The 24,192-nt window shown below is 44.6% G+C and overlaps 17 non-coding genes and 4 pseudogenes across 17 annotated transcripts; all 21 read left to right on the forward strand.

Annotated features, from left to right (window-relative positions):
• The first annotated feature begins 121 nt into the window (after positions 1-121).
• Positions 122-240, forward strand: LOC125736932 (5S ribosomal RNA). The gene has a single exon (XR_007396199.1). It is a non-coding gene; the product is annotated as a 5S ribosomal RNA (ribosomal RNA).
• Positions 241-1,317: 1,077 nt separating this feature from the next.
• Positions 1,318-1,436, forward strand: LOC125733034 (5S ribosomal RNA). Its single transcript, XR_007392392.1, has one exon. It is a non-coding gene; the product is annotated as a 5S ribosomal RNA (ribosomal RNA).
• Positions 1,437-2,512: 1,076 nt separating this feature from the next.
• Positions 2,513-2,631, forward strand: LOC125736933 (5S ribosomal RNA). The gene has a single exon (XR_007396200.1). It is a non-coding gene; the product is annotated as a 5S ribosomal RNA (ribosomal RNA).
• A 1,077-nt stretch (positions 2,632-3,708) lies between these two features.
• On the forward strand, positions 3,709-3,827 carry LOC125736934 (5S ribosomal RNA). The gene has a single exon (XR_007396201.1). It is a non-coding gene; the product is annotated as a 5S ribosomal RNA (ribosomal RNA).
• A 1,076-nt stretch (positions 3,828-4,903) lies between these two features.
• LOC125736936 (5S ribosomal RNA) lies at positions 4,904-5,022 on the forward strand. Its single transcript, XR_007396203.1, has one exon. It is a non-coding gene; the product is annotated as a 5S ribosomal RNA (ribosomal RNA).
• Positions 5,023-6,100: 1,078 nt separating this feature from the next.
• Positions 6,101-6,219, forward strand: LOC125731032 (5S ribosomal RNA). Its single transcript, XR_007391322.1, has one exon. It is a non-coding gene; the product is annotated as a 5S ribosomal RNA (ribosomal RNA).
• A 1,077-nt stretch (positions 6,220-7,296) lies between these two features.
• LOC125736529 (5S ribosomal RNA) lies at positions 7,297-7,415 on the forward strand. The gene has a single exon (XR_007395807.1). It is a non-coding gene; the product is annotated as a 5S ribosomal RNA (ribosomal RNA).
• A 1,079-nt stretch (positions 7,416-8,494) lies between these two features.
• Positions 8,495-8,613, forward strand: LOC125731661 (5S ribosomal RNA; annotated as a pseudogene).
• Positions 8,614-9,686: 1,073 nt separating this feature from the next.
• LOC125733535 (5S ribosomal RNA) lies at positions 9,687-9,805 on the forward strand. Its single transcript, XR_007392878.1, has one exon. It is a non-coding gene; the product is annotated as a 5S ribosomal RNA (ribosomal RNA).
• A 1,077-nt stretch (positions 9,806-10,882) lies between these two features.
• Positions 10,883-11,001, forward strand: LOC125728910 (5S ribosomal RNA). The gene has a single exon (XR_007389475.1). It is a non-coding gene; the product is annotated as a 5S ribosomal RNA (ribosomal RNA).
• Positions 11,002-12,078: 1,077 nt separating this feature from the next.
• Positions 12,079-12,197, forward strand: LOC125731728 (5S ribosomal RNA; annotated as a pseudogene).
• A 1,073-nt stretch (positions 12,198-13,270) lies between these two features.
• Positions 13,271-13,389, forward strand: LOC125733536 (5S ribosomal RNA). The gene has a single exon (XR_007392879.1). It is a non-coding gene; the product is annotated as a 5S ribosomal RNA (ribosomal RNA).
• A 1,078-nt stretch (positions 13,390-14,467) lies between these two features.
• On the forward strand, positions 14,468-14,586 carry LOC125731742 (5S ribosomal RNA; annotated as a pseudogene).
• A 1,071-nt stretch (positions 14,587-15,657) lies between these two features.
• LOC125730000 (5S ribosomal RNA) lies at positions 15,658-15,776 on the forward strand. The gene has a single exon (XR_007390377.1). It is a non-coding gene; the product is annotated as a 5S ribosomal RNA (ribosomal RNA).
• A 1,070-nt stretch (positions 15,777-16,846) lies between these two features.
• Positions 16,847-16,965, forward strand: LOC125736427 (5S ribosomal RNA). The gene has a single exon (XR_007395706.1). It is a non-coding gene; the product is annotated as a 5S ribosomal RNA (ribosomal RNA).
• A 1,079-nt stretch (positions 16,966-18,044) lies between these two features.
• Positions 18,045-18,163, forward strand: LOC125730523 (5S ribosomal RNA). Its single transcript, XR_007390834.1, has one exon. It is a non-coding gene; the product is annotated as a 5S ribosomal RNA (ribosomal RNA).
• A 1,078-nt stretch (positions 18,164-19,241) lies between these two features.
• On the forward strand, positions 19,242-19,350 carry LOC125732281 (5S ribosomal RNA; annotated as a pseudogene).
• A 1,074-nt stretch (positions 19,351-20,424) lies between these two features.
• On the forward strand, positions 20,425-20,543 carry LOC125736789 (5S ribosomal RNA). The gene has a single exon (XR_007396057.1). It is a non-coding gene; the product is annotated as a 5S ribosomal RNA (ribosomal RNA).
• Positions 20,544-21,619: 1,076 nt separating this feature from the next.
• On the forward strand, positions 21,620-21,738 carry LOC125730011 (5S ribosomal RNA). Its single transcript, XR_007390388.1, has one exon. It is a non-coding gene; the product is annotated as a 5S ribosomal RNA (ribosomal RNA).
• Positions 21,739-22,808: 1,070 nt separating this feature from the next.
• Positions 22,809-22,927, forward strand: LOC125736428 (5S ribosomal RNA). Its single transcript, XR_007395707.1, has one exon. It is a non-coding gene; the product is annotated as a 5S ribosomal RNA (ribosomal RNA).
• Positions 22,928-24,006: 1,079 nt separating this feature from the next.
• LOC125730533 (5S ribosomal RNA) lies at positions 24,007-24,125 on the forward strand. The gene has a single exon (XR_007390840.1). It is a non-coding gene; the product is annotated as a 5S ribosomal RNA (ribosomal RNA).
• The last annotated feature ends 67 nt before the right edge of the window (positions 24,126-24,192 follow it).

The raw sequence follows: 24,192 nt of genomic DNA on the forward strand, positions 1-24,192 counted from the left end.
TGGTGGTGCTGCAGTGTGAGTCAGATAAAAAAAAAAAAAAACCAGGAGTAGGATCCAATGGGACTAACTGGCATGTATAGACGCGTGTAATGCAAAAGGACTGTTTTTGGTCACGTCTCTCGCTTATGGCCATACCACCCTGAACACGCCCGATATCGTCTGATCTCGGAAGCTAAGCAGGGTAGGTTCTGGTTAGTACTTGGATGGGAGACCACCTGGGAATACCAGGTGCTGTAAGCTTTTCTCACTTTTACTTTATACAGGGGGCGCTCCACTTCACGATTAAGTTCAATCTATCACTCCCCTTCCATTTTACTATTTTATATATATATTTTTTTTTTCTCTCATTCATAAAGGCAGCTTTTACACACCGTTTTACTCTAAATACTTCCTGGTAATTCTAGGTGCTGTAAGCTGTCCGTGCCTTTATTCCACCAGGGCGCGATCTTCTCACAAACTTGAAGACTGTCACTCCCCATTCACGTTTTACAACTTATTGTTAATGATAAAGAGACAGCTTTTTACACACAGTTTTAAACAAAGTACTGATATTATTCCTCTTCAACTGACCGCTTTGTTTTCTATGCAAAAAGCACTTCGCCACAGAAGACTCGATATTATTGGCATAGCAAGTTCTGCTCTTCTCCTTTCAAAACTTGCTAAAAGCTGTATTTAAAAGAACAGATTGGCCGGGGTAATTCACACCCTTCAATGCCAGCTTAATGTTTAGGTTAGTGGGAATCACAGAGGAATTAGGGATGGAAACTTCTTTGCTGGTGGTAGAAGCGGTCTGGTGAATTTTTAGAGAGAAGAGGCCGTCGATGTTTGAATGTAGAAAATTGTTCTGGCTGCAGCCTGCAGTATGGACTTGTTGGTGTGTGTAGCTCCCTGTGTTCTGACAGCGCGACGTTTTGGGGAAGCATGTGATTCAGCAGCTACCAGTGGGCTTCGTGCGGCGGAGATTTTGTGGCTGTTAGCGGAGTTGATAACAGAGGGTCGTTAAGAGAAGCCTGCATGCGGTAGGCAAAGGAGTAATGTTTGCCGGCGGGGGACGTGCGGCGATTAACCTGTGCGGTAGTGAAAAGGAGTTAAAAAGAAGGAAGTGTGCGTATGCGGAAAGAATGGAATAATTGTGGTAGGCTGCCGGCTGAGTAGTTTGGTGAATGTTTGGTGTGGGTCCGGCGCTGCCGATTGGATGGTGGTGCTGCAGTGTGAGTCAGAAAAAAAAAAAAAAAAACCAGGAGTAGGATCCAATGGGACTAACTGGCATGTATAGACGCGTGTAATGCAAAAGGGCTGTTTTTGGTCGCGTCTCTTGCTTATGGCCATACCACCCTGAACACGCCCGATCTCATCTGATCTCGGAAGCCAAGCAGGGTAGGGTCTGGTTAGTACTTGGATGGGAGACCTCCTGGGAATACCAGGTGCTGTAAGCTTTTCTCACTTTTACTTTATACAGGGGGCGCTCCACTTCACGATTTATTTAAATCTATCACTCCCCTTCCATTTTACTATTTTATATATATATTTTTTTTTCTCTCATTCATAAAGGCAGCTTTTACACACCGTTTTACTCTAAATACTTCCTGGTAATTCTAGGTGCTGTAAGCTGTCCGTGCCTTTATTCCACCAGGGCGCGATCTTCTCACAAACTTGAAGACTGTCACTCCCCATTCACGTTTTACAACTTATTGTTAATGATAAAGAGACAGCTTTTTACACACAGTTTTAAACAAAGTACTGATATTATTCCTCTTCAACTGACCGCTTTGTTTTCATTGCAAAAACCACTTCGCCACAGAAGACTCGATATTATTGGCATAGCAAGTTCTGCTCTTCTCCTTTCAAAACTTGCTAAAAGCTGTATTTAATAGAACAGATTGGCCGGGGTAATTCACACCCTTCAATGCCAGCTTAATGTTTAGGTTAGTGGGAATCACAGAGGAATTAGGGATGGAAACTTCTTTGCTGGTGGTAGAAGCGGTCTGGTGAATTTTTAGAGAGAAGAGGCCGTCGATGTTTGAATGTAGAAAATAGGTCTGGCTGCAGCCTGCAGTATGGACTTGTTGGTGTGTGTAGCTCCCAGTGTTCTGACAGCGCGACGTTTTGGGGAAGCATGTGATTCAGCAGCTACCAGTGGGCTTCGTGCGGCGGAGATTTTGTGGCTGTTAGCGGAGTTGATAACAGAGGGTCGTTAAGAGAAGCCTGCATGAGGTAGGCAAAGGAGTAATGTTTGCCGTCGGGGGACGTGCGGCGATTAACCTGTGCGGTAGTGAAAAGGAGTTAAAAAGAAGGAAGTGTGCGGATGCGGAAAGAATGGAATAATTGTGGTAGGCTGCCGGCTGAGTAGTTTGGTGAATGTTTGGTGTGGGTCCGGCGCTGCCGATTGGATGGTGGTGCTGCAGTGTGAGTCAGATAAAAAAAAAAAAAAACCAGGAGTAGGATCCAATGGGACTAACTGGCATGTATAGACGCGTGTAATGCAAAAGGGCTGTTTTTGGTCGCGTCTCTCGCTTATGGCCATACCACCCTGAACACGCCCGATATCGTCTGATCTCGGAAGCTAAGCAGGGTAGGTTCTGGTTAGTACTTGGATGGGAGACCACCTGGGAATACCAGGTGCTGTAAGCTTTTCTCACTTTTACTTTATACAGGGGGCGCTCCACTTCACGATTAATTTAAATCTATCACTCCCCTTCCATTTTACTATTTTATATATATATATTTTTTTCTCTCATTCATAAAGGCAGCTTTTACACACCGTTTTACTCTAAATACTTCCTGGTAATTCTAGGTGCTGTAAGCTGTCCGTGCCTTTATTCCACCAGGGCGCGATCTTCTCACAAACTTGAAGACTGTCACTCCCCATTCACGTTTTACAACTTATTGTTAATGATAAAGAGACAGCTTTTTACACACAGTTTTAAACAAAGTACTGATATTATTCCTCTTCAACTGACCGCTTTGTTTTCTATGCAAAAACCACTTCGCCACAGAAGACTCGATATTATTGGCATAGCAAGTTCTGCTCTTCTCCTTTCAAAACTTGCTAAAAGCTGTATTGAAAAGAACAGATTGGCCGGGGTAATTCACACCCTTCAATGCCAGCTTAATGTTTAGGTTAGTGGGAATCACAGAGGAATTAGGGATGGAAACTTCTTTGCTGGTGGTAGAAGCGGTCTGGTGAATTTTTAGAGAGAAGAGGCCGTCGATGTTTGAATGTAGAAAATTGTTCTGGCTGCAGCCTGCAGTATGGACTTGTTGGTGTGTGTAGCTCCCAGTGTTCTGACAGCGCGACGTTTTGGGGAAGCATGTGATTCAGCAGCTACCAGTGGGCTTCGTGCGGCGGAGATTTTGTGGCTGTTAGCGGAGTTGATAACAGAGGGTCGTTAAGAGAAGCCTGCATGAGGTAGGCAAAGGAGTAATGTTTGCCGTCGGGGGACGTGCGGCGATTAACCTGTGCGGTAGTGAAAAGGAGTTAAAAAGAAGGAAGTGTGCGGATGCGGAAAGAATGGAATAATTGTGGTAGGCTGCCGGCTGAGTAGTTTGGTGAATGTTTGGTGTGGGTCCGGCGCTGCCGATTGGATGGTGGTGCTGCAGTGTGAGTCAGATAAAAAAAAAAAAAAAACCAGGAGTAGGATCCAATGGGACTAACTGGCATGTATAGACGCGTGTAATGCAAAAGGACTGTTTTTGGTCACGTCTCTCGCTTATGGCCATACCACCCTGAACACGCCCGATATCGTCTGATCTCGGAAGCTAAGCAGGGTAGGTTCTGGTTAGTACTTGGATGGGAGACCACCTGGGAATACCAGGTGCTGTAAGCTTTTCTCACTTTTACTTTATACAGGGGGCGCTCCACTTCACGATTAATTTAAATCTATCACTCCCCTTCCATTTTACTATTTTATATATATATTTTTTTTTTCTCTCATTCATAAAGGCAGCTTTTACACACCGTTTTACTCTAAATACTTCCTGGTAATTCTAGGTGCTGTAAGCTGTCCGTGCCTTTATTCCACCAGGGCGCGATCTTCTCACAAACTTGAAGACTGTCACTCCCCATTCACGTTTTACAACTTATTGTTAATGATAAAGAGACAGCTTTTTACACACAGTTTTAAACAAAGTACTGATATTATTCCTATTCAACTGACCGCTTTGTTTTCTATGCAAAAACCACTTCGCCACAGAAGACTCGATATTATTGGCATAGCAAGTTCTGCTCTTCTCCTTTCAAAACTTGCTAAAAGCTGTATTTAAAAGAACAGATTGACCGGGGTAATTCACACCCTTCAATGCCAGCTTAATGTTTAGGTTAGTGGGAATCACAGAGGAATTAGGGATGGAAACTTCTTTGCTGGTGGTAGAAGCGGTCTGGTGAATTTTTAGAGAGAAGAGGCCGTCGATGTTTGAATGTAGAAAATTGTTCTGGCTGCAGCCTGCAGTATGGACTTGTTGGTGTGTGTAGCTCCCAGTGTTCTGACAGCGCGACGTTTTGGGGAAGCATGTGATTCAGCAGCTACCAGTGGGCTTCGTGCGGCGGAGATTTTGTGGCTGTTAGCGGAGTTGATAACAGAGGGTCGTTAAGAGAAGCCTGCATGCAGTAGGCAAAGGAGTAATGTTTGCCGGCGGGGGACGTGCGGCGATTAACCTGTGCGGTAGTGAAAATGAGTTAAAGAGAAGGAAGTGTGCGGATGCGGAAAGAATGGAATAATTGTGGTAGGCTGCCGGCTGAGTAGTTTGGTGAATGTTTGGTGTGGGTCCGGCGCTGCCGATTGGATGGTGGTGCTGCAGTGTGAGTCAGATAAAAAAAAAAAAAACCAGGAGTAGGATCCAATGGGACTAACTGGCATGTATAGACGCGTGTAATGCAAAAGGACTGTTTTTGGTCGCGTCTCTCGCTTATGGCCATACCACCCTGAACACGCCCGATATCGTCTGATCTCGGAAGCTAAGCAGGGTAGGTTCTGGTTAGTACTTGGATGGGAGACCACCTGGGAATACCAGGTGCTGTAAGCTTTTCTCACTTTTACTTTATACAGGGGGCGCTCCACTTCACGATTAATTTAAATCTATCACTCCCCTTCCATTTTACTATTTTATATATATATATTTTTTTTTCTCTCATTCATAAAGGCAGCTTTTACACATCGTTTTACTCTAAATACTTCCTGGTAATTCTAGGTGCTGTAAGCTGTCCGTGCCTTTATTCCACCAGGGCGCGATCTTCTCACAAACTTGAAGACTGTCACTCCCCATTCACGTTTTACAACTTATTGTTAATGATAAAGAGACAGCTTTTTACACACAGTTTTAAACAAAGTACTGATATTATTCCTCTTCAACTGACCGCTTTGTTTTCTATGCAAAAACCACTTCGCCACAGAAGACTCGATATTATTGGCATAGCAAGTTCTGCTCTTCTCCTTTCAAAACTTGCTAAAAGCTGTATTTAAAAGAACAGATTGGCCGGGGTAATTCACACCCTTCAATGCCAGCTTAATGTTTAGGTTAGTGGGAATCACAGAGGAATTAGGGATGGAAACTTCTTTGCTGGTGGTAGAAGCGGTCTGGTGAATTTTTAGAGAGAAGAGGCCGTCGATGTTTGAATGTAGAAAATTGTTCTGGCTGCAGCCTGCAGTATGGACTTGTTGGTGTGTGTAGCTCCCAGTGTTCTGACAGCGCGACGTTTTGGGGAAGCATGTGATTCAGCAGCTACCAGTGGGCTTCGTGCGGCGGAGATTTTGTGGCTGTTAGCGGAGTTGATAACAGAGGGTCGTTAAGAGAAGCCTGCATGAGGTAGGCAAAGGAGTAATGTTTGCCGTCGGGGGACGTGCGGCGATTAACCTGTGCGGTAGTGAAAAGGAGTTAAAAAGAAGGAAGTGTGCGGATGCGGAAAGAATGGAATAATTGTGGTAGGCTGCCGGCTGAGTAGTTTGGTGAATGTTTGGTGTGGGTCCGGCGCTGCCGATTGGATGGTGGTGCTGCAGTGTGAGTCAGATAAAAAAAAAAAAAAACCAGGAGTAGGATCCAATGGGACTAACTGGCATGTATAGACGCGTGTAATGCAAAAGGACTGTTTTTGGTTACGTCTCTCGCTTATGGCCATACCACCCTGAACACGCCCGATATCGTCTGATCTCGGAAGCTAAGCAAGGTAGGTTCTGGTTAGTACTTGGATGGGAGACCACCTGGGAATACCAGGTGCTGTAAGCTTTTCTCACTTTTACTTTATACAGGGGGCGCTCCACTTCACGATTAATTTAAATCTATCACTCCCCTTCCATTTTACTATTTTATATATATTTTTTTTTTTTCTCTCATTCATAAAGGCAGCTTTTACACACCGTTTTACTCTAAATACTTCCTGGTAATTCTAGGTGCTGTAAGCTGTCCGTGCCTTTATTCCACCAGGGCGCGATCTTCTCACAAACTTGAAGACTGTCACTCCCCATTCACGTTTTACAACTTATTGTTAATGATAAAGAGACAGCTTTTTACACACAGTTTTAAACAAAGTACTGATATTATTCCTCTTCAACTGACCGCTTTGTTTTCTATGCAAAAACCACTTCGCCACAGAAGACTCGATATTATTGGCATAGCAAGTTCTGCTCTTCTCCTTTCAAAACTTGCTAAAAGCTGTATTTAAAAGAACAGATTGGCCGGGGTAATTCACACCCTTCAATGCCAGCTTAATGTTTAGGTTAGTGGGAATCACAGAGGAATTAGGGATGGAAACTTCTTTGCTGGTGGTAGAAGCGGTCTGGTGAATTTTTAGAGAGAAGAGGCCGTCGATGTTTGAATGTAGAAAATTGTTCTGGCTGCAGCCTGCAGTATGGACTTGTTGGTGTGTGTAGCTCCCAGTGTTCTGACAGCGCGACGTTTTGGGGAAGCATGTGATTCAGCAGCTACCAGTGGGCTTCGTGCGGCGGAGATTTTGTGGCTGTTAGCGGAGTTGATAACAGAGGGTCGTTAAGAGAAGCCTGCATGAGGTAGGCAAAGGAGTAATGTTTGCCGTCGGGGGACGTGCGGCGATTAACCTGTGCGGTAGTGAAAAGGAGTTAAAAAGAAGGAAGTGTGCGGATGCGGAAAGAATGGAATAATTGTGGTAGGCTGCCGGCTGAGTAGTTTGGTGAATGTTTGGTGTGGGTCCGGCGCTGCCGATTGGATGGTGGGGCTGCAGTGTGAGTCAGATAAAAAAAAAAAAAGAACATTAGTAGGATCCAATGGGACCAACTGGCATGTATAGAGGCGTGTAATGCAAAAGGGCTGTTTTTGGTAGCATCTCTCGCTTACGGCCATACCACCCTGAACACGCCCGATCTTGTCTGATCTTGGAAGCTAACCAGGGTAGGGTCTGGTTAGTACTTGGATGGGAGACCACCTGGGAATACCAGGTGCTGTAAGCTTTTCTCACTTTTACTTTATACAGGGGGCGCTCCACTTCACGATTAATTTAAATCTATCAATCCCCTTCCATTTTACTATTTTATATATATAATTTTTTTTTCTCTCATTCATAAAGGCAGCTTTTAGAAACCGTTTTACTCTAAATACTTCCTGGTAATTCTAGGTGCTGTAAGCTGTTCGTGCCTTTATTCCACCAGGGCGCGATCTTCTCACAAACTTGAAGACTGTCACTCCCCATTCACGTTTTACAACTTATTGTTGATGATAAAGAGACAGCTTTTTACACACAGTTTTAAACAAAGTACTGATATTATTCCTCTTCAACTGACCGCTTTGTTTTCTATGCAAAAACCACTTCGCCACAGAAGACTCGATATTATTGGCATAGCAAGTTCTGCTCTTCTCCTTTCAAAACTTGCTAAAAGCTGTATTTAAAAGAACAGATTGGCCAGGGTAATTCACACCCTGCAATGCCAGCTTAATGTTTAGGTTAGTGGGAATCACAGAGGAATTAGGGATGGAAACTTCTTTGCTGGTGGTAGAAGCGGTCTGCTGAATTTTTAGAGAGAAGAGGCCGTTGATGTTTGAATGTAGAAAATTGTTCTGGCTGCAGCTTGCAGTATGGACTTGTTGGTGTGTGTAGCTCCCAGTGTTCTGACAGCGCGACGTTTTGGGGAAGCATGTGATTCAGCAGCTACCAGTGGGCTTCGTGCGGCGGAGATTTTGTGGCTGTTAGCGGAGTTGATAACAGAGGGTCGTTAAGAGAAGCCTGCATGCAGTAGGCAAAGGAGTAATGTTTGCCGGCGGGGGACGTGCGGCGATTAACCTGTGCGGTAGTGAAAAGGAGTTAAAGAGAAGGAAGTGTGCGGATGCGGAAAGAATGGAATAATTGTGGTAGGCTGCCGGCTGAGTAGTTTGGTGAATGTTTGGTGTGGGTCCGGCGCTGCCGATTGGATGGTGGGGCTGCAGTGTGAGTCAGATAAAAAAAAAAAAAAAAAACAGGAGTAGGATCCAATGGGACTAACTGGCATGTATAGAGGCGTGTAATGCAAAAGGGCTGTTTTTGTTCGCCGCTCTCGCTTATGGCCATACCACCCTGAACACGCCCGATCTCGTCTGATCTCGGAAGCTAAGTGGGGTAGGGTCTTGTTAGTACTTGGATGGGAGACTGCCTGGGAATACCACGTGCTGTAAGCTTTTCTCACTTTTACTTTATACAGGGGGCACTCCACCTCACGATTAATTTAAATCTATCACTCCCCTTCTATTTTACTATTTTTTATATTTCTTTTTTCTCTCATTCATAAAGGCAGCTTTTACACACGTTTTACTCTAAATACTTCCTGGTAATTCTAGGTGCTGTAAGCTGTTCGTGCCTTTATTCCACCAGGGCGCGATCTTCTCACAAACTTGAAGACTGTCACTCCCCATTCACGTTTTACAACTTATTGTTAATGATAAAGAGACAGCTTTTTACACACAGTTTTAAACAAAGTACTGATATTATTCTTCTTCAACTGAGCGCTTTGTTTTCTATGCAAAAACCACTTCGCCACAGAAGACTCGATATTATTGGCATAGCAAGTTCTGCTCTTCTCCTTTCAAAACTTGCTAAAAGCTGTATTTAATAGAACAGATTGGCCGGGGTAATTCACACCCTTCAATGCCAGCTTAATGTTTAGGTTAGTGGGAATCACAGAGGAATTAGGGATGGAAACTTCTTTGCTGGTGGTAGAAGCGGTCTGGTGAATTTTTAGAGAGAAGAGGCCGTCGATGTTTGAATGTAGAAAATTGTTCTGGCTGCAGCCTGCAGTATGGACTTGTTGGTGTGTGTAGCTCCCAGTGTTCTGACAGCGCGACGTTTTGGGGAAGCATGTGATTCAGCAGCTACCAGTGGGCTTCGTGCGGCGGAGATTTTGTGGCTGTTAGCGGAGTTGATAACAGAGGGTCGTTAAGAGAAGCCTGCATGCAGTAGGCAAAGGAGTAATGTTTGCCGGCGGGGGACGTGCGGCGATTAACCTGTGCGGTAGTGAAAAGGAGTTAAAAAGAAGGAAGTGAGCGGATGCGGAAAGAATGGAATAATTGTGGTAGGCTGCCGGCTGAGTAGTTTGGTGAATGTTTGGTGTGGGTCCGGCGCTGCCGATTGGATGGTGGGGCTGCAGTGTGAGTCAGATAAAAAAAAAAAAAAGAACATTAGTAGGATCCAATGGGACCAACTGGCATGTATAGAGGCGTGTAATGCAAAAGGGCTGTTTTTGGTAGCATCTCTCGCTTACGGCCATACCACCCTGAACACGCCCGATCTCGTCTGATCTTGGAAGCTAAGCAGGGTAGGGTCTGGTTAGTACTTGGATGGGAGACCACCTGGGAATACCAGGTGCTGTAAGCTTTTCTCACTTTTACTTTATACAGGGGGCGCTCCACTTCACGATTAATTTAAATCTATCAATCCCCTTCCATTTTACTATTTTATATATATATATTTTTTTTCTCTCATTCATAAAGGCAGCTTTTAGAAACCGTTTTACTCTAAATACTTCCTGGTAATTCTAGGTGCTGTAAGCTGTTCGTGCCTTTATTCCACCAGGGCGCGATCTTCTCACAAACTTGAAGACTGTCACTCCCCATTCACGTTTTACAACTTATTGTTAATGATAAAGAGACAGCTTTTTACACACAGTTTTAAACAAAGTACTGATATTATTCCTCTTCAACTGACCGCTTTGTTTTCTATGCAAAAACCACTTCGCCACAGAAGACTCGATATTATTGGCATAGCAAGTTCTGCTCTTCTCCTTTCAAAACTTGCTAAAAGCTGTATTTAAAAGAACAGATTGGCCGGGGTAATTCACACCCTTCAATGCCAGCTTAATGTTTAGGTTAGTGGGAATCACAGAGGAATTAGGGATGGAAACTTCTTTGCTGGTGGTAGAAGCGGTCTGGTGAATTTTTAGAGAGAAGAGGCCGTCGATGTTTGAATGTAGAAAATAGGTCTGGCTGCAGCCTGCAGTATGGACTTGTTGGTGTGTGTAGCTCCCAGTGTTCTGACAGCGCGACGTTTTGGGGAAGCATGTGATTCAGCAGCTACCAGTGGGCTTCGTGCGGCGGAGATTTTGTGGCTGTTAGCGGAGTTGATAACAGAGGGTCATTAAGAGAAGCCTGCATGCAGAAGGCAAAGGAGTAATGTTTGCCGGCGGGGGACGTGCGGCGATTAACCTGTGCGGTAGTGAAAAGGAGTTAAAAAGAAGGAAGTGTGCGGATGCGGAAAGAATGGAATAATTGTGGTAGGCTGCCGGCTGAGTAGTTTGGTGAATGTTTGGTGTGGGTCCGGCGCTGCCGATTGGATGGTGGTGCTGCAGTGTGAGTCAGATAAAAAAAAAAAAAAAGCAGGAGTAGGATCCAATGGGACTAACTGGCATGTATAGACGCGTGTAATGCAAAAGGGCTGTTTTTGGTAGCATCTTTCGCTTACGGCCATACCACCCTGAACACGCCCGATCTCGTCTGATCTCGGAAGCTAAGGAGGGTAGGTTCTGGTTAGTACTTGGATGGGAGACCACCTGGGCATACCAGGTGCTGTAAGCTTTTCTCACTTTTACTTTATACAGGGGGCGCTCCACTTCACGATTTATTTAAATCTATCACTCCCCTTCCATTTTACTATTTTATATATATATTTTTTTTTCTCTCATTCATAAAGGCAGCTTTTACACACCGTTTTACTCTAAATACTTCCTGGTAATTCTAGGTGCTGTAAGCTGTCCGTGCCTTTATTCCACCAGGGCGCGATCTTCTCACAAACTTGAAGACTGTCACTCCCCATTCACGTTTTACAACTTATTGTTAATGATAAAGAGACAGCTTTTTACACACAGTTTTAAACAAAGTACTGATATTATTCCTCTTCAACTGACCGCTTTGTTTTCTATGCAAAAACCACTTCGCCACAGAAGACTCGATATTATTGGCATAGCAAGTTCTGCTCTTCTCCTTTCAAAACTTGCTAAAAGCTGTATTTAAAAGAACAGATTGGCCGGGGTAATTCACACCCTTCAATGCCAGCTTAATGTTTAGGTTAGTGGGAATCACAGAGGAATTAGGGATGGAAACTTCTTTGCTGGTGGTAGAAGCGGTCTGCTGAATTTTTAGAGAGAAGAGGCCGTCGATGTTTGAATGTAGAAAATTGTTCTGGCTGCAGCTTGCAGTATGGACTTGTTGGTGTGTGTAGCTCCCAGTGTTCTGACAGCGCGACGTTTTGGGGAAGCATGTGATTCAGCAGCTACCAGTGGGCTTCGTGCGGTGGAGATTTTGTGGCTGTTAGCGGAGTTGATAACAGAGGGTCGTTAAGAGAAGCCTGCATGCAGTAGGCAAAGGAGTAATGTTTGCCGGCGGGGGACGTGCGGCGATTAACCTGTGCGGTAGTGAAAAGGAGTTAGAGAGAAGGAAGTGTGCGGATGCGGAAAGAATGGAATAATTGTGGTAGGCTGCCGGCTGAGTAGTTTGGTGAATGTTTGGTGTGGGTCCGGCGCTGCCGATTGGATGGTGGGGCTGCAGTGTGAGTCAGATAAAAAAAAAAAAAAAAACAGGAGTAGGATCCAATGGGACTAACTGGCATGTATAGAGGCGTGTAATGCAAAAGGGCTGTTTTTGTTCGCCGCTCTCGCTTATGGCCATACCACCCTGAACACGCCCGATCTCGTCTGATCTCGGAAGCTAAGTGGGGTAGGGTCTTGTTAGTACTTTGATGGGAGACTGCCTGGGAATACCACGTGCTGTAAGCTTTTCTCACTTTTACTTTATACAGGGGGCACTCCACCTCACGATTAATTTAAATCTATCACTCCCCTTCTATTTTACTATTTTTTATATTTCTTTTTTCTCTCATTCATAAAGGCAGCTTTTACACACGTTTTACTCTAAATACTTCCTGGTAATTCTAGGTGCTGTAAGCTGTTCGTGCCTTTATTCCACCAGGGCGCGATCTTCTCACAAACTTGAAGACTGTCACTCCCCATTCACGTTTTACAACTTATTGTTAATGATAAAGAGACAGCTTTTTACACACAGTTTTAAACAAAGTACTGATATTATTCTTCTTCAACTGAGCGCTTTGTTTTCTATGCAAAAACCACTTCGCCACAGAAGACTCGATATTATTGGCATAGCAAGTTCTGCTCTTCTCCTTTCAAAACTTGCTAAAAGCTGTATTTAAAAGAACAGATTGGCCGGGGTAATTCACACCCTTCAATGCCAGCTTAATGTTTAGGTTAGTGGGAATCACAGAGGAATTAGGGATGGAAACTTCTTTGCTGGTGGTAGAAGCGGTCTGGTGAATTTTTAGAGAGAAGAGGCCGTCGATGTTTGAATGTAGAAAATTGTTCTGGCTGCAGCCTGCAGTATGGACTTGTTGGTGTGTGTAGCTCCCAGTGTTCTGACAGCGCGACGTTTTGGGGAAGCATGTGATTCAGCAGCTACCAGTGGGCTTCGTGCGGCGGAGATTTTGTGGCTGTTAGCGGAGTTGATAACAGAGGGTCGTTAAGAGAAGCCTGCATGCAGTAGGCAAAGGAGTAATGTTTGCCGGCGGGGGACGTGCGGCGATTAACCTGTGCGGTAGTGAAAAGGAGTTAAAAAGAAGGAAGTGTGCGGATGCGGAAAGAATGGAATAATTGTGGTAGGCTGCCGGCTGAGTAGTTTGGTGAATGTTTGGTGTGGGTCCGGCGCTGCCGATTGGATGGTGGGGCTGCAGTGTGAGTCAGATAAAAAAAAAAAAAAGAACATTAGTAGGATCCAATGGGACCAACTGGCATGTATAGAGGCGTGTAATGCAAAAGGGCTGTTTTTGGTAGCATCTCTCGCTTACGGCCATACCACCCTGAACACGCCCGATCTCGTCTGATCTTGGAAGCTAAGCAGGGTAGGGTCTGGTTAGTACTTGGATGGGAGACCACCTGGGAATACCAGGTGCTGTAAGCTTTTCTCACTTTTACTTTATACAGGGGGCGCTCCACTTCACGATTAATTTAAATCTATCAATCCCCTTCCATTTTACTATTTTATATATATATATTTTTTTTCTCTCATTCATAAAGGCAGCTTTTAGAAACCGTTTTACTCTAAATACTTCCTGGTAATTCTAGGTGCTGTAAGCTGTTCGTGCCTTTATTCCACCAGGGCGCGATCTTCTCACAAACTTGAAGACTGTCACTCCCCATTCACGTTTTACAACTTATTGTTGATGATAAAGAGACAGCTTTTTACACACAGTTTTAAACAAAGTACTGATATTATTCCTCTTCAACTGACCGCTTTGTTTTCTATGCAAAAACCACTTCGCCACAGAAGACTCGATATTATTGGCATAGCAAGTTCTGCTCTTCTCCTTTCAAAACTTGCTAAAAGCTGTATTTAAAAGAACAGATTGGCCAGGGTAATTCACACCCTTCAATGCCAGCTTAATGTTTAGGTTAGTGGGAATCACAGAGGAATTAGGGATGGAAACTTCTTTGCTGGTGGTAGAAGCGGTCTGCTGAATTTTTAGAGAGAAGAGGCCGTCGATGTTTGAATGTAGAAAATTGTTCTGGCTGCAGCTTGCAGTATGGACTTGTTGGTGTGTGTAGCTCCCAGTGTTCTGACAGCGCGACGTTTTGGGGAAGCATGTGATTCAGCAGCTACCAGTGGGCTTCGTGCGGCGGAGATTTTGTGGCTGTTAGCGGAGTTGATAACAGAGGGTCGTTAAGAGAAGCCTGCATGCAGTAGGCAAAGGAGTAATGTTTGCCGGCGGGGGACGTGCGGCGATTAACCTGTGCGGTAGTGAAAAGGAGTTAAAGAGAAGGAAGTGTGCGGATGCGGAAAGAATGGAATAATTGTGGTAGGCTGCCGGCTGAGTAGTTTGGTGAATGTTTGGTGTGGGTCCGGCGCTGCCGATTGGATGGTGGGGCTGCAGTGTGAGTCAGATAAAAAAAAAAAAAAAAACAGGAGTAGGATCCAATGGGACTAACTGGCATGTATAGAGGCGTGTAATGCAAAAGGGCTGTTTTTGTTCGCCGCTCTCGCTTATGGCCATACCACCCTGAACACGCCCGATCTCGTCTGATCTCGGAAGCTAAGTGGGGTAGGGTCTTGTTAGTACTTGGATGGGAGACTGCCTGAGAATACCACGTGCTGTAAGCTTTTCTCACTTTTACTTTATACAGGGGGCACTCCACCTCACGATTAATTTAAATCTATCACTCCCCTTCTATTTTACTATTTTTTATATTTCTTTTTTCTCTCATTCATAAAGGCAGCTTTTACACACGTTTTACTCTAAATACTTCCTGGTAATTCTAGGTGCTGTAAGCTGTTCGTGCCTTTATTCCACCAGGGCGCGATCTTCTCACAAACTTGAAGACTGTCACTCCCCATTCACGTTTTACAACTTATTGTTAATGATAAAGAGACAGCTTTTTACACACAGTTTTAAACAAAGTACTGATATTATTCCTCTTCAACTGACCGCTTTGTTTTCTATGCAAAAACCACTTCGCCACAGAAGACTCGATATTATTGGCATAGCAAGTTCTGCTCTTCTCCTTTCAAAACTTGCTAAAAGCTGTATTTAAAAGAACAGATTGGCCGGGGTAATTCACACCCTTCAATGCCAGCTTAATGTTTAGGTTAGTGGGAATCACAGAGGAATTAGGGATGGAAACTTCTTTGCTGGTGGTAGAAGCGGTCTGGTGAATTTTTAGAGAGAAGAGGCCGTCGATGTTTGAATGTAGAAAATAGGTCTGGCTGCAGCCTGCAGTATGGACTTGTTGGTGTGTGTAGCTCCCAGTGTTCTGACAGCGCGACGTTTTGGGGAAGCATGTGATTCAGCAGCTACCAGTGGGCTTCGTGCGGCGGAGATTTTGTGGCTGTTAGCGGAGTTGATAACAGAGGGTCATTAAGAGAAGCCTGCATGCAGAAGGCAAAGGAGTAATGTTTGCCGGCGGGGGACGTGCGGCGATTAACCTGTGCGGTAGTGAAAAGGAGTTAAAAAGAAGGAAGTGTGCGGATGCGGAAAGAATGGAATAATTGTGGTAGGCTGCCGGCTGAGTAGTTTGGTGCATGTTTGGTGTGGGTCCGGCGCTGCCGATTGGATGGTGGTGCTGCAGTGTGAGTCAGATAAAAAAAAAAAAAAGCAGGAGTAGGATCCAATGGGACTAACTGGCATGTATAGACGCGTGTAATGCAAAAGGGCTGTTTTTGGTGGCATCTTTCGCTTACGGCCATACCACCCTGAACACGCCCGATCTCGTCTGATCTCGTAAGCTAAGGAGGGTAGGTTCTGGTTAGTACTTGGATGGGAGACCACCTGGGAATACCAGGTGCTGTAAGCTTTTCTCACTTTTACTTTATACAGGGGGCGCTCCACTTCACGATTAATTTAAATCTATCACTCCCCTTCTATTTTACTATTTTATATATTTCTTTTTTCTCTCATTCATAAAGGCAGCTTTTACACACGTTTTACTCTAAATACTGCCTGGTAATTCTAGGTGCTGTAAGCTGTTCGTGCCTTTATTCCACCAGGGCGCGATCTTCTCACAAACTTGAAGACTGTCACTCCCAATTCACATTTTACAACTTATTGTTAATGATAAAGAGACAGCTTTTTACACACAGTTTTAAACAAAGTACTGATATTATTCCTCTTCAACTGACCGCTTTGTTTTCTATGCAAAAACCACTTCGCCACAGAAGACTCGATATTATTGGCATAGCAAGTTCTGCTCTTCTCCTTTCAAAACTTGCTAAAAGCTGTATTTAAAAGAACAGATTGGCCGGGGTAATTCACACCCTTCAATGCCAGCTTAATGTTTAGGTTAGTTGGAATCACAGAGGAATTAGGGATGGAAACTTCTTTGCTGGTGCTAGAAGCGGTCTGGTGAATTTTTAGAGAGAAGAGGCCGTCGATGTTTGAATGTAGAAAATAGTTCTGGCTGCAGCCTGCAGTATGGACTTGTTGGTGTGTGTAGCTCCCAGTGTTCTGACAGCGCGACGTTTTGGGGAAGCATGTGATTCAGCAGCTACCAGTGGGCTTCGTGCGGCGGAGATTTTGTGGCTGTTAGCGGAGTTGATAACAGAGGGTCGTTAAGAGAAGCCTACATGCAGTAGGCAAAGGAGTAATGTTTGCTGGCGGGGGACGTGCGGCGATTAACCTGTGCGGTAGTGAAAAGGAGTTAAAAAGAAGGAAGTGTGCGGATGCGGAAAGAATGGAATAATTGTGGTAGGCTGCCGGCTGAGTAGTTTGGTGAATGTTTGGTGTGGGTCCGGCGCTGCCGATTGGATGGTGGGGCTGCAGTGTGAGTCAGATAAAAAAAAAAAAAACAGGAGTAGGATCCAATGGGACTAACTGGCATGTATAGACGCGTGTAATGCAAAAGGGCTGTTTTTGGTAGCGTCTCTCGCTTATGACCATACCACCCTGAACACGCCCGATCTCATCCGATCTCGGAAACCAAGCAGGGTAGGGTCTGGTTAGTACTTGGATGGGAGACCTCTTGGGAATACCAGGTGCTGTAAGCTTTTCTCACTTTTACTTTATACAGGGGGCACTCCACTTCACGATTAATTTAAATCTATCACTCCCCTTACGTTTTACTATTTTATATATATATATTTTTTTTCTCTCATTCATAAAGGCAGCTTTTACACACCGTTTTACTCTAAATACTGCCTGGTAATTCTAGGTGCTGTAAGCTGTTCGTGCCTTTATTCTACCTGGGCGCGATCTTCTCACAAACTTGAAGACTGTCACTCCCCATTCACGTTTTACAACTTATTGTTAATGATAAAGAGACAGCTTTTTACACACAGTTTTAAACAAAGTACTGATATAATTCCTCTTCAACTCACCGCTTTGTTTTCTATGCAAAAACCACTTCACCACAAAAGACTCGATATTATTGGCATAGCAAGGTCTGCTCTTCTCCTCCTTTCAAAACTTGCTAAAAGCTGTATTTAAAAGAGCAGGTTGGCCATGGTAATTCACACACTTCAATGCCAGCTTAATGTTTAGGTTAGTGGGAATCACAGAGGAATTAGGGATGGAAACTTCTTTGCTGGTGGTAGAAGCGGTCTGGTGAATTTTTAGAGAGAAGAGGCCGTCGATGTTTGAATGTAGAAAATTGTTCTGGCTGCAGCCTGCAGTATGGACTTGTTCGTGTGTGTAGCTCCCAGTGATCTGACAGCGCGACGTTTTGGGGAAGCATGTGATTCAGCAGCTACTAGTGGGCTTCGTGCGGCGGAGATTTTGTGGCTGTTAGCTGAGTTGATAGCAGTGGGTCGTTAAGAGAAGCCTGCATGCGGTAGGCAAATGAGTAATGTTTGCCGGCGGGGGACGTGCGGCGATTAACCTGTGAGGTAGTGAAAAGGACTTAAAGAGAAGGAAGTGTGCGGATGCGGAAAGAATGGAATAATTGTGGTAGGCTGCCGGCTGAGTAGTTTGGTGAATGTTTGGTGTGGGTCCGGCGCTGCCGATTGGATGGTGGGGCTGCAGTGTGAGTCAGATAAAAAAAAAAAAGAACATTAGTAGGATCCAATGGGACCAACTGGCATGTATAGAGGCGTGTAATGCAAAAGGGCTGTTTTTGGTAGCATCTCTCGCTTACGGCCGTACCACCCTGAACGCGCCCGATCTCGTCTGATCTCGGAAGCTAAGCAGGGTAGGGTCTGGTTAGTGTTTGGATGGGAGACCTCCTGGGTATACCAGGTGCTGTAAGCTTTTCTCACTTTTACTTTATACAGGGGGCGCTCCACTTCACAAATAATTTAAATCTAGCACTCCCCTTCCATTTTACTATTTTATATATATATATTTTTTCTCTCTTTCATAAAGCCAGCTTTTAGAAACCGTTTTACTCTAAATACTTCCTGGTAATTCTAGGTGCTGTAAGCTGTTCGTGCCTTTATTCCACCAGGGCGCGATCTTCTCACAAACTTGAAGACTGTCACTCCCCATTCACGTTTTACAACTTATTGTTAATGATAAAGAGACAGCTTTTTACACACAGTTTTAAACAAAGTACTGATATTATTCCTCTTCAACTGACCGCTTTGTTTTCTATGCAAAAACCACTTCGCCACAGAAGACTCGATATTATTGGCATAGCAAGCTCTGCTCTTCTCCTTTCAAAACTTGCTAAAAGCTGTATTTAAAAGAACAGATTGGCCGGGGTAATTCACACCCTTCAATGCCAGCTTAATGTTTAGGTTAGTGGGAATCACAGAGGAATTAGGGATGGAAACTTCTTTGCTGGTGGTAGAAGCGGTCTGGTGAATTTTTAGAGAGAAGAGGCCGTCGATGTTTGAATGTAGAAAATTGTTCTGGCTGCAGCCTGCAGTATGGACTTGTTGGTGTGTGTAGCTCCCAGTGTTCTGACAGTGCGACGTTTTGGGGAAGCATGTGATTCAGCAGCTACCAGTGGGCTTCGTGCGGCGGAGATTTTGTGGCTGTTAGCGGAGTTGATAACAGAGGGTCGTTAAGAGAAGCCTGCATGCAGTAGGCAAAGGAGTAATGTTTGCCGGCGGGGGACGTGCGGCGATTAACCTGTGCGGTAGTGAAAAGGAGTTAAAGAGAAGGAAGTGTGCGGATGCGGAAAAAATGGAATAATTGTGGTAGGCTGCCGGCTGAGTAGTTTGGTGAATGTTTGGTGTGGGTCCGGCGCTGCCGATTGGATGGTGGGGCTGCAGTGTGAGTCAGATAAAAAAAAAAAAAAAAAAACATTAGTAGGATCCAATGGGACCAACTGGCATGTATAGAGGCGTGTAATGCAAAAGGGCTGTTTTTGGTAGCGTCTCTCGCTTATGGCCATACCACCCTGAACACGTCTGATCTCGGAAGCTAAGCGGGGTAGGGTCTGGTTAGTACTTGGATGGGAGACTGCCTGGGAATACCACGTGCTGAAAGCTTTTCTCACTTTTACTTTATACAGGGGGCACTCCACCTCACGATTAATTTAAATCTATCACTCCCCTTCCGTTTTACTATTTTATATATTTCTTTTTTCTCTCATTCATAAAGGCAGCTTTTACACACGTTTTACTCTAAATACTGCCTGGTAATTCTAGGTGCTGTAAGCTGTTCGTGCCTTTATTCCACCAGGGCGCGATCTTCTCACAAACTTGAAGACTGTCACTCCCCATTCACGTTTTACAACTTATTGTTAATGATAAAGAGACAGCTTTTTACACACAGTTTTAAACAAAGTACTGATATTATTCCTCTTCAACTGACCGCTTTGTTTTCTATGCAAAAACCACTTCGCCACAGAAGACTCGATATTATTGGCATAGCAAGTTCTGCTCTTCTCCTTTCAAAACTTGCTAAAAGCTGTATTTAAAAGAACAGATTGGCCGGGGTAATTCAAACCCTTCAATGCCAGCTTAATGTTTAGGTTAGTGGGAATCACAGAGGAATTAGGGATGGAAACTTCTTTGCTGGTGGTAGAAGCGGTCTGGTGAATTTTTAGAGAGAAGAGGCCGTCGATGTTTGGATGTAGAAAATTGTTCTGGCTGCAGCCTGCAGTATGGACTTGTTGGTGTGTGTAGCTCCCAATGTTCTGACAGCGCAACGTTTTGGGGAAGCATGTGATTCAACAGCTACCAGTGGGCTTCGTGCGGCGGAGATTTTGTGGCTGTTAGCGGAGTTGATTACAGAGGGTCGTTAAGAGAAGCCTGCATGCGGTAGGCAAATGAGTAATGTTTGCCGGCGGGGGACGTGCGGCGATTAACCTGTGCGGTAGTGAAAAGGAGTTAAAGAGAAGGAAGTGTGCGGATGCGGAAAGAATGGAATAATTGTGGTAGGCTGCCGGCTGAGTAGTTTGGTGAATGTTTGGTGTGGGTCCGGCGCTGCCGATTGGATGGTGGTGCTGCAGTGTGAGTCAGATAAAAAAAAAAAAAAAAACCAGGAGTAGGATCCAATGGGACCAACTGGCATGTATAGAGGCGTGTAATGCAAAAGGGCTGTTTTTGGTAGCGTCTCTCGCTTACGGCCATACCACCCTGAACACGCCCGATCTCGTCTGATCTCGGAAGCTAAGCAGGGTAGGGTCTGGTTAGTACTTGGATGGGAGACCACCTGGGAATACCAGGTGCTGTAAGCTTTTCTCACTTTTACTTTATACAGGGGGCGCTCCACTTCACGATTAATTTAAATCTATCACTCCCCTTCCATTTTACTATTTTATATATATATTTTTATTTTCTCTCTTTCATAAAGGCAGCTTTTACACACCGTTTTAGTCTAAATACTGCCTGGTAATTCTAGGTGCTGTAAGCTCTTCGTGCCTTTATTCCACCAGGGCGCGATCTTCTCACAAACTTGAAAACTGTCACTCCCCATTCACGTTTTACAACTTATTGTTAATGATAAAGAGACAGCTTTTTACACACAGTTTTAAAGAAAGTACTGATATTATTCCTCTTCAACTGACCGCTTTGTTTTCTATGCAAAAACCACTTCGCCACAGAAGACTCGATATTATTGGCATAGCAAGTTCTGCTCTTCTCCTTTCAAAACTTGCTAAAAGCTGTATTTAAAAGAACAGATTGGCCGGGGTAATTCACACCCTTCAATGCCAGCTTAATGTTTAGGTTAGTGGGAGTCACAGAGGAATTAGGGATGGAAACTTCTTTGCTGGTGGTAGAAGCGGTCTGGTGAATTTTTAGAGAGAAGAGGCCGTCGATGTTTGAATATAGAAAATTGTTCTGGCTGCAGCCTGCAGTATGGACTTGTTGGTGTGTGTAGCTCCCAGTGTTCTGACAGCGCGACGTTTTGGGGAAGCATGTGATTCAGCAGCTACCAGTGGGCTTCGTGCGGCGGAGATTTTGTGGCTGTTAGCGGAGTTGATAACAGAGGGTCGTTAAGAGAAGCCTGCATGCAGTAGGCAAAGGAGTAATGTTTGCCGGCGGGGGACGTGCGGCGATTAACCTGTGCGGTAGTGAAAAGGAGTTAAAGAGAAGGAAGTGTGCGGATGCGGAAAGAATGGAATAATTGTGGTAGGCTGCCGGCTGAGTAGTTTGGTGAATGTTTGGTGTGGGTCCGGCGCTGCCGATTGGATGGTGGTGCTGCAGTGTGAGTCAGATAAAAAAAAAAAAAAGCAGGAGTAGGATCCAATGGGACTAACTGGCATGTATAGACGCGTGTAATGCAAAAGGGCTGTTTTTGGTGGCATCTTTCGCTTACGGCCATACCACCCTGAACACGCCCGATCTCGTCTGATCTCGTAAGCTAAGGAGGGTAGGTTCTGGTTAGTACTTGGATGGGAGACCACCTGGGAATACCAGGTGCTGTAAGCTTTTCTCACTTTTACTTTATACAGGGGGCGCTCCACTTCACGATTAATTTAAATCTATCACTCCCCTTCTATTTTACTATTTTATATATTTCTTTTTTCTCTCATTCATAAAGGCAGCTTTTACACACGTTTTACTCTAAATACTGCCTGGTAATTCTAGGTGCTGTAAGCTGTTCGTGCCTTTATTCCACCAGGGCGCGATCTTCTCACAAACTTGAAGACTGTCACTCCCAATTCACATTTTACAACTTATTGTTAATGATAAAGAGACAGCTTTTTACACACAGTTTTAAACAAAGTACTGATATTATTCCTCTTCAACTGACCGCTTTGTTTTCTATGCAAAAACCACTTCGCCACAGAAGACTCGATATTATTGGCATAGCAAGTTCTGCTCTTCTCCTTTCAAAACTTGCTAAAAGCTGTATTTAAAAGAACAGATTGGCCGGGGTAATTCACACCCTTCAATGCCAGCTTAATGTTTAGGTTAGTTGGAATCACAGAGGAATTAGGGATGGAAACTTCTTTGCTGGTGCTAGAAGCGGTCTGGTGAATTTTTAGAGAGAAGAGGCCGTCGATGTTTGAATGTAGAAAATAGTTCTGGCTGCAGCCTGCAGTATGGACTTGTTGGTGTGTGTAGCTCCCAGTGTTCTGACAGCGCGACGTTTTGGGGAAGCATGTGATTCAGCAGCTACCAGTGGGCTTCGTGCGGCGGAGATTTTGTGGCTGTTAGCGGAGTTGATAACAGAGGGTCGTTAAGAGAAGCCTACATGCAGTAGGCAAAGGAGTAATGTTTGCTGGCGGGGGACGTGCGGCGATTAACCTGTGCGGTAGTGAAAAGGAGTTAAAAAGAAGGAAGTGTGCGGATGCGGAAAGAATGGAATAATTGTGGTAGGCTGCCGGCTGAGTAGTTTGGTGAATGTTTGGTGTGGGTCCGGCGCTGCCGATTGGATGGTGGGGCTGCAGTGTGAGTCAGATAAAAAAAAAAAAAACAGGAGTAGGATCCAATGGGACTAACTGGCATGTATAGACGCGTGTAATGCAAAAGGGCTGTTTTTGGTAGCGTCTCTCGCTTATGACCATACCACCCTGAACACGCCCGATCTCATCCGATCTCGGAAACCAAGCAGGGTAGGGTCTGGTTAGTACTTGGATGGGAGACCTCTTGGGAATACCAGGTGCTGTAAGCTTTTCTCACTTTTACTTTATACAGGGGGCACTCCACTTCACGATTAATTTAAATCTATCACTCCCCTTACGTTTTACTATTTTATATATATATATTTTTTTTCTCTCATTCATAAAGGCAGCTTTTACACACCGTTTTACTCTAAATACTGCCTGGTAATTCTAGGTGCTGTAAGCTGTTCGTGCCTTTATTCTACCTGGGCGCGATCTTCTCACAAACTTGAAGACTGTCACTCCCCATTCACGTTTTACAACTTATTGTTAATGATAAAGAGACAGCTTTTTACACACAGTTTTAAACAAAGTACTGATATAATTCCTCTTCAACTCACCGCTTTGTTTTCTATGCAAAAACCACTTCACCACAAAAGACTCGATATTATTGGCATAGCAAGGTCTGCTCTTCTCCTCCTTTCAAAACTTGCTAAAAGCTGTATTTAAAAGAGCAGGTTGGCCATGGTAATTCACACACTTCAATGCCAGCTTAATGTTTAGGTTAGTGGGAATCACAGAGGAATTAGGGATGGAAACTTCTTTGCTGGTGGTAGAAGCGGTCTGGTGAATTTTTAGAGAGAAGAGGCCGTCGATGTTTGAATGTAGAAAATTGTTCTGGCTGCAGCCTGCAGTATGGACTTGTTCGTGTGTGTAGCTCCCAGTGATCTGACAGCGCGACGTTTTGGGGAAGCATGTGATTCAGCAGCTACTAGTGGGCTTCGTGCGGCGGAGATTTTGTGGCTGTTAGCTGAGTTGATAGCAGTGGGTCGTTAAGAGAAGCCTGCATGCGGTAGGCAAATGAGTAATGTTTGCCGGCGGGGGACGTGCGGCGATTAACCTGTGAGGTAGTGAAAAGGACTTAAAGAGAAGGAAGTGTGCGGATGCGGAAAGAATGGAATAATTGTGGTAGGCTGCCGGCTGAGTAGTTTGGTGAATGTTTGGTGTGGGTCCGGCGCTGCCGATTGGATGGTGGGGCTGCAGTGTGAGTCAGATAAAAAAAAAAAAGAACATTAGTAGGATCCAATGGGACCAACTGGCATGTATAGAGGCGTGTAATGCAAAAGGGCTGTTTTTGGTAGCATCTCTCGCTTACGGCCGTACCACCCTGAACGCGCCCGATCTCGTCTGATCTCGGAAGCTAAGCAGGGTAGGGTCTGGTTAGTGTTTGGATGGGAGACCTCCTGGGTATACCAGGTGCTGTAAGCTTTTCTCACTTTTACTTTATACAGGGGGCGCTCCACTTCACAAATAATTTAAATCTAGCACTCCCCTT

This window comes from Brienomyrus brachyistius, chromosome 2 (genome assembly GCF_023856365.1).
Source record: "Brienomyrus brachyistius isolate T26 chromosome 2, BBRACH_0.4, whole genome shotgun sequence".
NCBI classification, from domain to species: domain Eukaryota; kingdom Metazoa; phylum Chordata; class Actinopteri; order Osteoglossiformes; family Mormyridae; genus Brienomyrus; species Brienomyrus brachyistius.